The sequence below is a fragment of the Mobula birostris genome, chromosome 4, assembly GCF_030028105.1.
Source record: "Mobula birostris isolate sMobBir1 chromosome 4, sMobBir1.hap1, whole genome shotgun sequence".
In the NCBI taxonomy this organism is placed as follows: Eukaryota; Metazoa; Chordata; class Chondrichthyes; order Myliobatiformes; family Myliobatidae; genus Mobula; species Mobula birostris.
The window spans coordinates 68,236,305-68,250,671 of NC_092373.1; the positions used below are offsets into that span (position 1 = coordinate 68,236,305).

At 43.0% G+C, this 14,367-nt stretch overlaps 1 protein-coding gene across 2 annotated transcripts in view; it reads left to right on the plus strand.

Moving 5' to 3' along the window:
• Window positions 1–208: 208 nt before the first annotated feature.
• Window positions 209–14,367, plus strand: part of LOC140195933 (SPRY domain-containing SOCS box protein 1-like) — a 251,720-nt gene continuing 237,561 nt past the window's right edge. Inside the window, exon 1 of one of the 2 annotated variants that reach the window (XM_072254618.1) lies at window positions 209–628. The gene's annotated coding sequence lies outside the window, so the exon portion shown is untranslated. Of the gene's footprint in view, window positions 629–1,100; window positions 1,170–14,367 lie in introns of those variants that run through there. The other variant, XM_072254619.1, reaches the window with a different exon arrangement.

Genomic DNA, 14,367 nt, shown 5'->3' on the forward strand with positions numbered 1-14,367 from the left:
GAGGAGAAAAATCTCAACCGTTTAAATTACTCCCAATGCCAAGGTCAGAAGGCTACCGACCGCTCCACGTGCGTAATCGAAAAATGATGTGGTCTTCCTAGAACTTGAATCATGCTTCACGGTTTTTTTCAGAGGATTCTCGTCCGAGTAATATTCAAAGGATCTATTTAGAAATTACGTCCGTCTCCGCTTTCCTCTAGGGGTCACAGTGTTCGCACCGTTAGCAATGACTGCTGCAATTTAACCTGCTTCACGGACACGGAGGCCTCCCCAGTCAGGTTACAATTAACGTTAATCTCGAGGTTGCAGCGTCCGATCGGGTTTGAATGAACGTCTGGGTTAATGCAGGATCGGTTCGGCAACGGAGTGGCGGGTGTGCAAGAGAAAGGACACAAAGCCTGTCCAGTGCAGGTTGGAGTGAGGGAGCGCGCGCGGGCGCGGGCGCGCCGGGTCCGCCTGTCAATCTCCGAGTCCGTGCGGGCGAGGGGCTTTGTCCCCAGAAGTAGGGAGCAGCGATAGCTGCCAGCGGGGCACTGCTCACCAAAGTTCCCCTCGGAAGCACATTAAAGGGACACGGGAGATTTATTTTCTTAAAGCAGGCAAACATTTCTCTTCTGACTCCTGCCCGGTGAGTTGCCCGCTGAAAGTGGATTTTGTAAAAGAATTGTAATTTTTTTTTGCATTACTTTATTACTAGAAATGTGTTCTTTGCTTTTACAAGAACATGTTCCAGGCTCGTGTATTTTAATACCCTAGCTCGGCTTCCTCGGAAGATTCTGGTGCCTTTCCATCATTATTTTGTTTGGTACGCTCCTTTCAGGTTGAAGTAAATTCCTGTTTAAATATATTATTTGAGATACCATAGGGCAGTCAGGAGTTTTGCTTCAGCTTGGCGTGCCCTTTCCAGATACTCTGGATCGTGCATCTGAAGGGCAGGATGCAGTCACTGGAGTGAGCTGGTCGTATCTTCCGAGGAGTCGGACTGGGTTGGAGTCCCCGGGGAGCCGCTTGAGTACGGGGCTTCATCTGGCGTTTGGGTCATTTGGGGACCTGGCCGGGACCAGCAGTCGCCGCGGGGTTAGAAATTCCCCAGGCATAGAAATTTAAATTTAGACATTTAGATTCAAATTAATCGATCTCACGATTTGGACCCCCGCAGGCTTTTAGTGGTAAGATTTTCTTCCTTTCCTCTCCCTACCTCGCTACTGTGTCAATGTTTCCAGCTCGTTATTGCGAATAAGACATAAAAATAAGAATTTCTTGAAATCTGTCTTACAATTTTAAAACAAACAACATTCCGTGGACAGCTCGCATATTCTTAAACTATTAGCAGTTGCGCTACCTTAGTAGTTATATACAATCTCTCCTAACCTTTAAGCATAGATATACATTTTACATTGCTTCTTGCTACATTTAAGATATTAACAGACGTTAGATTGTGTTTGGCTTTTCGGGAGAACTAAATTATCAACTGAGGGGAAAAAAGGTTTGCTTCTGTATAGTGCCTTTTTTACAGGTGCCTTTTAAAAGGTCAAGAAGCAATTTACATCCAGTGATATATTTCTGTAGTTCAGCCATTAGTAATTTAGGAAATGCAAGCCCCCTTTAACAGCCACGTGATAATGTTCAGATAATGTTGTTTTGAATGAAGTGTATGTTGAAGGATGTGTATTGGCCAGGCGCTTGTCTGAAATAGGGCCATGGATAATTTTACTTCCACCTGAAATGGTCTTGATGTCTCATCTGAAACCTGGTACTTCTGGCTTCCAAAATAGGGGACTGAAATGTCATGCTAGAGTTTCATGTTCAGGTCTCTGCAGCAGGACTTAAAGCCGTAAACTTTTGACTCAGATGGTAATGCTACTACTGGGTTAGGGCAGACATCAACAATTCCAAACTGTTGGGACAAAGGTTAAGTAAATTATAGATATAGCTTGATTCTATAGTTAAGTGTTATGGACACCTGCTCCCTCAAAGAATATAATTTATTTATGATAGTTAACTGTGTACCCTGATGTTGAAATAAGAGACACTGCAGACTATCACCGAAACAGTGAGCTGTTGGTGCGTCTCTGTCTCCCTGTCTCTCTCTCTCTCCTCTCTCTCTCTCTCACACACACACACACACACACACACACACACATATATTAGGGAGAGAGAGAGCCTGTGGCATGTTAAACTGTTGGGTGAACGGTGGTTTTTGATAGACTGTAGATCATGGTCTCTTTGGGGGCGGGGGTTTGCTATTCCTTGTGTGTCGGGTGGTGGGGTGGCTGGTCCTATTTGCTGAGGCAGGAGGGGGAGGGTTGATACTTTTGCTGCTGTTTGTGCCCAGGAGAAGGGGGGGTTCTTTGGGGTTCTAACGTTTCTCTGTTATTCATTCTTTGGGGTTTGTCTTCTGCTTCAAGGACGTCTGCGGAGAGTAAGGGTTTCAGGTTGTGTACTGTATACGTTCTCTGATAATAAACAAAACCATTTAATTGGTAGTCGTGGATTGAAGACTATACCATAATATGAGTTGAATGAGGCATTCCGTTTTGATTAAAAAACAGAAAATCTGAAAATCCTAAGCCGGTCAGCAGCATCAGAAAAGAAGATCATTCAATGTTTCAGGTCTGTGAACCAAACTCTAGCTCATCTGATGAAGGGTTGAAGATCGGAAATGTTGACTATTCCTCTTTCCACAGATGCTGTTTGTTACAGCATTTTCTGTTCTTGGTTTCAGGTTTCCAACATTTGCAAGATTTTTTTTTATTTTTCACTTTCTGTTTTGATGTTGCCTTTTTCACTGTGGTGATGATTGTTGATGCTGGTGAAGCAGTGAAAGAAAGAAAGAGCAAAACAATGCGAACCTTGAAGGTTAATCAGACTTTGATACAAACTTGTGATGGGCATAGCAAGTGGCTTGTCACACATAATATAACCTCCTCTTTCTCTCTTACTGTTTGTCAAAAAAAATCCTTTCCCAAAACCCAAGATAGTGACCATTGCTGGACAAGATTTGATGTACAATAGCAGGGCTACCCACTCATGTTCAGTTAACCATTTCTTTTGCAATGACAGTAGAGGCTGTTGTGTTCTTTACACATACCATGGGTTACTAAGAACAAACCATATTCTGGAAGAATTAAAGCTAGAACGTTTATTTACAATAGCAAACAGCAAGCACGTCTTTAACATACAGTTTCTAGATCATTCTGTCATTTCTGCGCATGCTCCTGACTCTGTCCAATCACGTTCTTACACGTCACACGTGATATCACCACATCTTCCTTTCCGTAAAAAGAAAAACAATTAGCAACATTGACCAGAACAAATACATAATTTAACATGTCTCTATCAGTCTCCCTGGGGGTTTACAAAATCGAGTGGACCTTCTAAGTGGTTTACACAGTTCTTGTGTTTCATTGTTATTTCCTTGTTTCATCTGGTCTGCATCAGTTAACTGAAACTCTGAAGTTGGCTCTTTCTTGAGGTCTTTGCGATTTCTTCTTAACACTGCTCCTTCTGTTTGGACCATGTATGATCTGGGTTGTACTTCAAGTACTGTAACTTTCTTAATTCTTCCACTTCCATTTGTAATGAAATACGAATCTTCTTTTCTTCATCTAATTCATTCATTAACTGTGTAATCTGTTTTTTATGCTGAGACTTCATCATATCAATAAAGCTTCTCAATTCCTTCATTTGTGCTTTCACTTCTTCAATTGAATCCTGATTCTTGTCACTCTGTGGCTTCAGGTCAGTATTGTACTGTACCAGCAAGTTTGGTCTCTGTATGACTTCATACTCTTTCGTCAAGTCATTGTATTCTGACTCTGTGTCACTGTCCAGGACTAAGACTCTTTTTACCAAATTCAGTCTCTCACAGGCAGATAAACCAAGTATTGACTGTACATTTTTTGGCACTACCACGAATGAAAGTGTGTGCTCAATATTTTTGTGTGATACTTTTGCCACACATGTTCCTTTAACTGGAATGTCTGCACCTGATTACCCAGTCACTTTTATATTTGTCTGATGTTACTCTGGTCTAGGCTTTAATACATTAAACTTAGATTCTGCATGAACATTTACTTGTGCTCCAGTATCAAGTTGAAACAGAATATTGTTTTGATTCACTTGCAATGGAATAGTCCACTCATTCTTACTTTGTTTGTGTTCACAAAGCGCATCTATATAAAACTCCTCGCGTTCATTTTCAAGCACTGCATTTATGTGTTTTATTTCCTTTCTACTTCTACAACAGCGTGAAAAATGATTACTCTTACTGCAGGTGTTGCACATTTTCCGATACGCTGGACACTTTTTTAGATGATGTTGCCGCCCACAGCCATCACAAAGTTTTTTTTCTTTCAGATGACGTCTTGTTCTCTGTCGGTTTCATTGTCACTGCATTATTTTTTCTAATGTTCGCACTTTACAGCATCTATGCAGCTGTTCTCGATTAAAAAGCTCTTTAGCCTGCAACATCACGGCCTCAGAAGCTTTGCAGAGTGCCACAGCTTTTTCAAGTTCAAATCTTCTTCTAACCATCTTTCTGTCAATAGACCATTATCCAGAATGCCACAAACAATTCTGTCTTTAATGAGGGAATATGTAAGCTCTGCAAACTCACATCTTTGACCGTGGTTTCTCAACTCCGTAACAAATTGATCAATCGTTTGACCAGGTCTCTGCCGACATTTGAAAAATTTATAGCGCTCTTACGTCACATTACGCTTTGGTATACAAAATGTGTCAAATTTGTCAATTATCGCTTTTAGATTCAAATTATCTCCATTTTCAAAAGTAAAATAGTTATATACCTCAATTGTGACGTCCCCTATCACGTAGAGTAGAATTGCAGCTTTCGTTTTCTCCGTTTTATTTTCTGCTCCGGTCGCCGATAACTAATTTCCAAAACGCTGTTTAAATCTTTTCCAGTTTCCAGCTACATCTCCAGTCAGCTGAAGCATCGATGGGGGTTGCAAAACTTCCATTTTTAAAGCTGTTAGCAAACAATGAAAAAGTTCGCGCTCTTTTTTCGATTATCTTTGCTTCTCCCGTGTTAGCGAAATGAATTATTCTTCCAGACTGAATTCTGACACCATGTTGTGTTCTTTACACGTACCGTGGGTTACTAAGAACAAACCATATTCTGGAAGAATTAAAGCTAGAATGTTTATTTACAACAGGAAACAGCAAGTATGTCTTTAACATACAGTTTCTAGATCATTCTGTCATTTCTGCACGTGCTCCTGACTCTGTCCAATCACTTCCTTACACGTGACACATGATATCACCACAGAGGCTTTTTGGCATCATGTCTGTACCAGTGGCAGTAGTGATCAGTTGAAACAATATGACTCTTTTGAATGTACCCCTTCACCTATAACTAAATAATATCAAGGCCAATATTTACACTGTTGCTTTAAGTGAGTTGAATCTTCCCATACTTGCCTTTGGTTGTGGAATCTGATCTGTATTGTTGATTTTCATTTGACCTGCTAAAAGTGTTAATGACATGGTTTAATTCTAAGGAAAAACTATTTTCCTTCTTAGGGCACAAAGCAGGAATAGCGTTTTTCATTAATTTGCTCCTTCTTTAGCTTGAATCTAACACACTAGATTATCAGCATGATATCAGTCTGAAGGTTTTAAATCTCATCTGCAAACTTCTATCAATGAAATATTATTTCAGATCAGTTCAGTTTTCTGTTTGAAATTTTAGACTGTAACTGTCACATGGAAATACATTGTCAACTCAAGAAAGGGCTGCTGGAAATTGTTAGGCATTTTGTAGTTTGAAAACTGGTTTGTTTTGTGACTTTTATGCTTTATATAACTTGGGAGAGATTCTGTCTTTTTCACCAACTTCTAAAGAATGAGCTGCTATGCGCAAAGAATGCTTTTCCTCACCTACATCTTTTCCAGAAACATATGCATATCACTGTTCTTGAAAAGTATTCTTCAATCTAAGATTCATGTCCATCCGATTTTCTCCACACAGTTCAAAGTCATACTAGTTAGTAGAAATTGGTTAGGCTAGGGTTAAATAGTGGGTGGCGTGGTTTGTAGGGCTGGAAGGGCCTGTTCTGTGCTGCATCTCTAGTTAAAAATAAAATTAAAAATTAAATTTACAGGAAAATACATTTTGAATTAATTTATCACCATATGGTTTTATCTTCCTCCATCTCTCTGCAAATGTTGTGATCAGTGATCTCATGTTCCTCCATTGCCTCTGTTTATCATCTAGGGGGGAGACTGCCTCATATGGTAACACCCTTACCTTCCAATCTGCTGGCAGGACTCACTTGTTGATTGCTTGTCTTTTGAATCATGCCATTCCTTTATTTAATTGTTTCCCCATTCTCTAGCTTCTTCTGTATTTCCCAGTTCCTGAATTCTCTCCTCACCTGTTTTTATCACAACATCTTCTCTTCCATCTCTAAAACATTTGTTGGATCTTACCTCTCCTGACCTAATGCTTGAAATTTTCACAGGTGCACTTCCAGAGGGAAACAGTGTGCTGGTAACGCAATGTGTTCCAACTTGCCCAAGGAACTAATGGAAAATATGTTGTATGGTAGAAGTATTCATGTGCCAGTGCATTGGTTTTTCTCAGTCTTATCTTGTGGTGGCATCTTGAAAACATTATTCAAAGACATGCCTTCAGGTTTCTCGTTGTTACCTGAAGGTACCTTGATCACTACCTGGTTCACAACTAAGTGCCACTGCACTGCTTCTAGGCTTCCTTGCCTTCCAGTTTTAGACTAGTGGCAATTGCCTGCAGGTCCCCAATGTCGCCCTCACCCTGATGGCCAGCTTCGTATGTGGCTGCATCAGGTTGTGTGTAGAGCCCAGGTATGTGGGCACCAAGTACCACTATGTGCCCAGGTTCTACCTGTCGCCCTGGCTACGAAGGATAGGTCTGGCCCCACTCCCGCGCAACGCCCCAGTCAGCTGGTCGTTGCCGGCATACCTGTCCTACGTAGCAAAGTTCTTCCAGGAGAACGCCTTTGACCACAGGGCCATCAGGCAGTGGTCGGCACATAGTGTCCTGCAGGCACTGCAGGAGAAGGACGTGATGGACACAGTGGGGTGGTTCCCTGAGCAGACTGTCTAGTGCATCTGGCAAAATGCCTCATCGCCAGATCTCACCAACAGGCACCAAGACCTCTCCTGGCTGGCGGTGACAGGGGCCCTCCCAGTCAGAGCCCTCCTGTACGCCCGGAACGTCGTCTCCGCACCCCACTGCCCACGGGAGGACTGCAGTGAGGAGGAGTCTGTGACCCACCTCTTTGCACACTGCCAGTTCGCAAAGAGGGTGTGGAGGAAAATGGACGGGCTAGTGTCACGTTTTATCCCCAGCAGCTGCGTAACAGAGGACTCTCTGATCTACGGGCTGTTCCCAGGGACGCACACGGAGACCAACATCCGGTGCTGCTGGCAGATCATCAACTCGGTGAAAGACGCTCTTTGGTCAGCCTGAAACTTGATGATCTATCAGCACATGGAGATGTCCGTGGGAGAATGCTGCCGACTGGCACATTCTCGGCTGCAGGAGTACGTGCTGGGAGATGCACTGAAACTCGGTGCAGCCACCGCAAGGGCCCGGTGGGGAAGGACCACAGTATAGGTTTCTCCACCCGTGGGAGTGGGAGGGGTCGGTGGGCGGAGAGTATACCCCTCAACAATGATGTGGTAAGCTGAACTACTGGAGTGCCACGTGGGTGGCTATAAATACGGATATGTACTGAGTATAATGGAAACATATGTAAAGGATGAAAAGTTATTGAATGGTTTATTGTATATATTTATTTTTGAATAAAGTATATTTTGAAATAAAAAAAAATTGCCTGCAGGAGTTCACTAGGAAGATTAAAGTCACTATTCTCACTCCACGCCATCTGTTCCATTTATCCTCAACAGTTATTAAAATTAATATATTCCCAGTGACATATCTAATTAGCAATGTGATCTCTCTAATAATGACCCAAATGTGGTCTCGGCATGCAAAGCCTGTGAACCACTTTTAAGAACATATACATATGAAATAATTGAAAGTCAAAGATTGTTTATGGAAAGTTGGCCTCATTATTGTAAAGAATACAGTGGATTCTGGTTAATTGGGATATATCAGGTCCAATACATTTTGGCCCAATTAGCTGAAGTTTTGTGGAAATTGTTAAAAAGGTACATAAAAAGGCAAACTGAGTAGCAAATGATGCATTTAAATGAAATGCTGAACAAATTAAAACACTACTAATACTACTGCAGTACTATAAAACTGGATATTACTTACTAAAACTTAAAGACAGCGGAATTAATCCGCATTGCATTCTTTTGACTGTAAATACACATTATCAGCAAAGACACTTAGAGCAGATAATGGACTGCCTTCATACCAGGCCATTGCATTTCCAAATCTTTACTTTCATTGTAACGTTCAAGATGATTGCTGATACCTTCAAAATCTCTGTAGTTTCTAATTTGTATTAGTAAAATCATTTCACTTTCAATCACGGCCATTTCTGGCATCACCAAGCTTGAATGCTTGAAACTGCAGTGGACAAACCAGTTCTGAATTGTCTTACTGATTATTTCTTACCAACTCTCAATGACACAAACACGCAACTGAAGCTATTTTAAAAACTATTCGCTTGAAGCACAGTGTTCATCTAACAACCACCCATGTGCATGTGTGCGCTGCTGAGGACCCGTGACTCCGCCTTCAGAGCAAGCGACAAGGCAGCCCTAACAATAGTGAGGGCCAAACTGTCCTGGGACACCAGAGAGGCAAAGCGTGCACACACCCAGCAAATCCACAGCCACTTCCAGGACAGCGGCGACATGCGGCGCATGTGGAAGGGCATTCAGGACATAATCAACTACAGGACCTACCTGTGTTGGTGATGTCTCCCTCCCAGATACGTTGAATAACTTCTACGCTCGTTTCAAGGCAGAAAATGACGTGGTGGTGAGGAAGACCACTCCTCCTCCCAATAACCATGTGCTGTGTCTTACTGTGGCCGATGTGAGGAAAACTCTACGCAGGGTCAACCCACGGAAAGCTGCTGGACCATACAATATTCCTGACAGAGTGCTCAGAGGATGTGCAGACCAGCTGGCAGATGTTCTCACTGACATCTTCAACACCTCCCTGAGCAACACCGTCATTCCAACGTGCTTCAAGGCCACCACCATCGTCCCCGTGCCGAGGAAGTCTTCAGTGTCCTGCCTCAACGACTACCATCCCGTTGCACTCACATCCATCGTCATGAAGTGTTTTGAGAGGCTTGTCATGAGGCACCTCAAGACCCTGCTGCCCCCCTCACTGGACTCGCTGCAGTTCACGTATCGTCCCAACCGTTCAACAGATGATGCCATTGCCATCACCCTCCACCTAGCCCTAACCCACCCGGACAAAAAAGACACGTACGTTCGAATGCTGTTTATAGACTTTAGTTCAGCATTCAACACAATCATTCCTCAGCACCTGATTGGAAAGCTGAAACTACTGGGCCTGAACACCTCTCTCTGCAACTGGATCCTAGACTCCTTGACAGGGAGACCTCGGTCAGTCCGGATCGGAAGCAGCATCTCCAACACCACCACACTGAGTACGGGGGCCCCCCAGGGCTGTGTGCTCAGTCCACTGCTGTTCACTCTGCTGACCCACGACTGTGCAGCGCACACAGCTTGAACCACATCATCAAGTTCACCGATGACATGGCCATGGTGGGTCTCATCAGCAAGAACGATGAGTCAGCATACAGAGAGGAGGGGCAGTGGCTAACGGACTGGTGCAGAGCCAACAACCTGTCTCTGAATATGAACAAAACAAAAGAGATGGTTGTTGACTTCAGGAGGACACCGAGCGACCACTCTCTGCTGAACATTGACGGCTCCTCTGTTGAGATCATTAAGAGCACCAAATTTCTTGGTGTTCACCTGGCGGAGAATCTCACCTGGTCCCTCAACACCAGCTTCATAGCCAAGAAAGCACAGCAGCGTCTCTACTTTCTGTGAAGGGTGAGAAAAGTCCATATCCCACCCCCCCATCCTCACCACATTCTACAGAGGTTGTATTGAGAGCATCCTGAGCAGCTGCATCACTGCCTGGTTCAGGAATTGCACTGTCTCAGATCGCAAGACCCTGCAGCGGATAGTGAGGTCAGCTGAGAAGATCATCGGGGTCTCTCTTCCCGCCATTACAGACAATTACACTACATACTGCACCCATAAAGTCAACAGCATTGTGAAGGACCCCACGCACCCCTCATACAAACTCCTCTCCCTCCTGCCATCTGGCAAAAGTTACTGAAGCATTCGGGCATTCAATGACCAAACTGTGCAACAGTTTCTTCCCCCAAGCTATCAGACTCCTTAATACCCAGAGACTAGACTGACATCTACATCATTTATTATTATATTGTGATTTGTCCTCTACTGTGCCTATTGTCTTGTTTATTATTTATTGTACTGCCCTGCACTGTTTTGTGCACTTTATGTAGTCCTGTGTAGGTCTGTAGTCTAGTGTAGCCTTTTGTTGTCTCACTTAGTCTAGTGTAGTTTTGTGTTGTTTCATGTAGCACCATGGTCCTGGAGGAACGTGGTTTAGTTTTTACTGTGTACTGTACCAGCAGTTTATGGTCGAAATGACAATAAAAAGTGACTTGACTATTTGTAAGATGTTCGGCAATAGTCTTCTGCCCGAGCTAAGCAGCATAGTATCACACATAAATGAATAGAACCACGGTAGACACAATCTCAAGGGCATTTCATGTGGCCTTAGATCGCCTGGATAATACAAACACCCATGTCAGGATGCTGTTCATTGACTATAGCTTCGTACGGCTAGATTTGGGAACAGCTTCTTTCCAACTGTGATAAGACTGCTGAACGGATCCTGACCCGGATCTGGGCCATACCCTCCAAATATCCGGACCTGCCTCTCGGTTTTTTTGCACTACCTTACTTCCCCTTTTCTATTTTCTATTTATGATTTATAATTTAAATTTTTACTATTTGCTATCTATTTGTACTCTAGGGAGTGCGAAGCGCAGAATCAAATATCGCTGTGATGATTGTACACTCTAGTGTCAATAGCTTGGTGACAATAAAGTAAAGTAAGGTGTTTAACACCATCATTCCTATAGTCTTGATCAATAAGCTATAGAACCTGGGCCTCTGAACCTCCATCTACAATTGGATCCTTGACTTCCTAACTGGAAGACCACTATCTGTGTGGGTTGGTAATGATATCTCCTTCTTGCAGACGATCAATGCTCAAGCACCTCTGGGATGTGTGCTTAGCCCACTGCTCTGCACTTTCTATACCCATGACTGTGTGGTTAGGTATGGCTCAAATGCCATCTATAGATTTGCTGATGTTGGCAGAATCTCAGATGGAGATGAGACGGTGTACAGGAGCGAGAAAAATCAACTAATGGTGTGGTTTCGCAGCAACAACCTTGCACTCAGTGTTGGTAAGATCAAAGAGCTGATTGTGGACTTCAGAAAGGATAGAACAGAGGAACATGAACAAATCCTCATAGCGGGATCAGAAGTGGAGAGAGTGAGCAGTTTCAAGTTCCTGGGTGTCAAGATCGCTGAGGATCTAACCTGGTCCCAACATATCGATGTAGTTACAAAGAATCCAGGACAGCGGCTATACTTTATTATGAGTTTGAAGAGATTTGGTGTGTCAACAAATACAGTCAAAAACTTCTATAGATGTGGAGAGCATTCTGACAGGCTGCATCACTGTCTGGTCTAGGGAGGAGGCGGGGTGGGGTTCTACAGCACAGGATCAAAAGAAACGACAGAAAGTTGTAAAATTAGTCAGCTCCATCATGGATACTAATCTTTGTAGTATCCAAGGCATCTACAAAGAGCTTTGCCTCAAAAAGTCGGTGCCCATTATTAAGGACCCCCATCACCCAGGACATCTCTTTTCACGTTGTTACTGTCAGGAAGGAGGTACAGAAGTCTGAGGCACACACTCAGTGATTCAGGAACAGCTTCTTCTCCTCTGCCATCTGATTCCTAAATGGACGTTGAACCTGTGAATGCTACCATACTTTTTAAAAAAATATTTCTGTTTTTGCACCATTTTTAACTTAACTATTTAATACTCAAGAAAAGGTTTGCAATCACCTGGTTTTCCGCATTACTTACTCATAAAATGTGGTCTGGTAGTCATCTAAGTAACAATAATAGTCAACACAATCTTCCTAAACTAATAACACACAAACAATTGTACTTCTCATCAACACTGAGTACACCATTTAAACAATCAGTCTAGGTTCAAAAAAGTATGCAGGTGTTCCCTGCTTTTCGAACGTTCGCTTTATGAAACCTCACTGTTACAAAAGACCTACATTAGTACCCTGTTTTCGCTTTCAGAAGATCTTTTCACTGTTACGAAGAAAGGCAGCGCGCGAAAAAATCAGCACGCGATAAAAGGCAGCATGCGCCCCGAGCAGCTGCTCTGCCCCGGATTCGGAACAGCATTGCTGAAACACGTTGCATTGAGCAGCTGTTAGCAAGATGAGTTCTAAGGTGTTGGAAAAGCCTGAAAGAGTAAGGGTGTTAAACTTAGCGTAAAACTAGACATAATTAAGTGTTTTGATCGTGGTGAACGAAGCAAGGACAAAGTGAGTTTGGCTTGTGGAAGTTGACGAAGATGATGTTGAAGAGGTTTTGGCATCCCGTTACCAAGAACTGATAGAAGAAGAACTGATGCAATTGGAAGAGGAAAGGATAACATTCGAAACCGAATGCAAAAAGTGAAGCAACTGCGTGAGATTTTCGCTGCAATGATAAAGTACGACTTTAATTTTGAAAGGGTACGTAGGTTTAGGGGATATTTGCAGGATGGTTTGAGTGCTTACAAAGAACTGTATGATAGAAAAATGTGTGAGGCTCAACAGTCAAGCAAGCCTTCCACATCAGCCACAGCAGACGACGAACCTCGACCTTTGACATCGAGGCGGGCAGTCATAGGAGAAGATGAGCTGCCTGCCCTGATTGACGATGAGATGACACCCTCATGTCCCACCAGCCCAACACCCGGGCCCCGGACAGATACTGTACCGACTTGTGAAGAATGCAGCGGTAGCCGGGAGGCACACAGCACATCTTTAAGAAAGAAGCATAAATAAACATGCTAATTAATTAGGTGCCGCCGACACGTAATTGTCGGCCCAGATCAGAGGCGATGCAATCACCTCTAATCTGCGCTGACATTTACGTGCCTTGCAGCACCTAATTAATTAGCATGTTTATTTTGGCTTTTTTCTTAACAATGTGCTGTGTGCCTTCCAGCTACTGCTGCGTTCTGCACGGCAATGTATCGGGTCAGCGGCCCGGAGGGTGGGGGCCACTGCACCACCCTAACCTGCAACGATTCAGTCTAACACACCATCATCAGTGTGCTCGGCGCTGTTTTCCCAATTCCAGTAAGTGATACTACACTGTACATAAATTATTTCTACTTTGTATAAGCTGTGTATTTTTACGTGTTATTTGGTAGATTTGGCAGCTTCTTAGTTTAAAGGTTACTGGAGAGCGTGTTTATGCCAACAGCGCTTGCGTGAGATTTTCGCTACAGAGATCTGTGCAGGCAATCGTTGTAGAGAAGTATTTCTACTTTATATAGGCTGTGTATTTATCATATCATTCCTGCTTTTACTATATGTTACTGTTATTTTAGGTTTTATGTGTTATTTGGCATGATTTGGTAGGTTATTTTTGGGCCTGCGAACGCTCACAAAATTTTCCAATATAAATAAATGGTAATTGCTTCTTTGCTTTACGACATTTCGGCTTACGAACCGTTTCATAGGAACGCTCTACCTTCGGATGGCGGGGGAAACCTGTATCAGTCTAGGTTCAAAAAAGTATGTGAATCTTTGGGGAGATGCCTTCTACAAAAGCTATTTGGAGTCAGATGTTCCAATCAATGAGTTGAGATTGGAGGTGCTGGTTTTAGAGGAACCCTGCCCTATATATATATAAAAAAAAGACACGTTAAGTCAGGTTACTGACAGTCTTCTCTTCGCAAGAAAGATCTATTTATGTGCACCATGCCTCGATCAAAATGATTTTTAGAGGATCTTAGAAGAAGAATTGTAGAGATTCATGAAGCTATAAAAGGCTACTAAAGCATTTCTAAGGACCTGAGTGTTTGGCAGTCTGCAGTAAGATAAATTGTCTACAAATGGAGGAAATTCAGTACTGTTGCTACTCTCCCTAGGAGTGGGTGTCCTGCAAAGATCACACCAAGAACACAACGTGTAATGCTAAAGGAGGTGAGAAAGAGCCCAAGGATAACAGCAAGAGACCTGTAGAAATCTCTAGAACTTGCTAAATTCATGG